Source organism: Momordica charantia (genome assembly GCF_013281855.1).
Source record: "Momordica charantia cultivar OHB3-1 chromosome 7 unlocalized genomic scaffold, Mcharantia_2.0 BLBB01000007.1, whole genome shotgun sequence".
Taxonomy (NCBI): Eukaryota; Viridiplantae; Streptophyta; class Magnoliopsida; order Cucurbitales; family Cucurbitaceae; genus Momordica; species Momordica charantia.
The window spans coordinates 16808573-16810096 of NW_028275165.1; the positions used below are offsets into that span (position 1 = coordinate 16808573).

At 32.0% G+C, this 1524-nt stretch overlaps 1 non-coding gene across 1 annotated transcript; it reads right to left on the bottom strand.

Moving 5' to 3' along the window:
- Positions 1–555: 555 nt before the first annotated feature.
- Positions 556–673, bottom strand: LOC148210462 (U5 spliceosomal RNA). The gene has a single exon (XR_015792461.1). It is a non-coding gene; the product is annotated as a U5 spliceosomal RNA (small nuclear RNA).
- Between the last annotated feature and the right edge of the window lie 851 nt (positions 674–1524).

The window sequence follows — 1524 nt, forward strand, 5'->3', positions numbered from 1 at the left end:
AATAATTATAGTTAATAATTAATATGATATATTTAATTATGTTACTTTTTATTAGTTAATTCTCTAAGTATGACAAAACCAAAATTTTTATAGTTTATATTTCATTTTAATTACCAAAGCGAGCGTAAGCTCAGCAATAATTGACATATATGTTTAATCAAGATATTGCGAGTTCAATCCCCCATCCTCACGTGTTAAATACCAAATATCATTCTTTACTGAAGATTATAAAATATAAATTTTGAAAAAAGTGGATAAAAATCAATACTCTTGTAAAAAAATTTCCCTCATAATTTAGTTTACATTTTAAAAGGTCATAAGAAAAAATGAAAAACATAGATAAAGATGAATGATAACAAGTATAACTTTTAAAATAAAAAACAAAAAATAAAATGATTTCTAAAGTCTGTAGCCACGTGCTCTAATCCTATGAACATCTGATCTACCACGTGCTCTAATCCTCTGATGCTCATGAATGCATTTTTTAACCTTAAAAAAGTATAATTGTGGTAAGAGAAACAAATTTACAAATAATTAGAACTTAATTTGTGGGGAATTTCTCAAAAAAAGAGAGCCCCTCCAAAAATAAGCGTACGCCGCTGAATGCGACGAGCGCACGGTATTCTTTAGTAAAAGGCGAAAGAATAGTTCGCTGTGCGCTCATCGTGCGGCTGCGTAAATTAGCAAAGCTAGTGAAGGCAGTTATTTATAGCGTTTAATTGGAAGCCAAATCTGGTCGCTGCCGATGTGGGATTCTGGAAACTGGTTCAAGCCTTTTAGTTTTAGCGTTTGCTTTAATGGGCCGATTAGTAACGGACCGCTCGGCCCAATACCACTGCTGGACCGAATAAAATAAAAAGCCCATTATTAACATAATATATATATATATATTATATAGTTTAATTCAGCCTTTTCCATTTTATGTAAATCTTGTATGGCGTCTAAGCTTTAAAAATGGTGAAGAGACTTGGTCACGTTTAAAAATGACATTATTTTGAGGGACGTAATTTTGGGTGTTGGAATAAAAATATTGTTCCTCTTGCCATCAAAAGATATGGGGGCAAATAATTTTCGATCCGAAGCAAACCACTGGTGATGGACAAAATTTCGGACCTCTCTTCCCACAATCAATTAACAAAATTTGATTAATAAAGAAATTCGAGATAACGAACTTAGGACCTCGAGTTGCTTATCATTATCAAATTTCCTAACTTTCTACTTGAAAAATGTCTTTCTTCTCTAAGTTTTTTTTTTCTAATCCTAGTTTTCGACCTCTACTTTCAAAGAACTCTACTCTTCTACATATTTCTCTAAATAACTTATTCTCGACCCTGATTTTCAACCAACCCCACTCTTACACATATTTTCTCTAAAGAAATTATTCTTCTCGCAAAACTTTATATGCTCCAACTTTTAACCATATGTAATTTTTCATTTTTTACAAGTCGATTCTCTCGCAAGGAGAAAATTTTGAAGATATTTGATATGAACCAATGAGCTCCATTTGTCATGCCCCATGGCTGA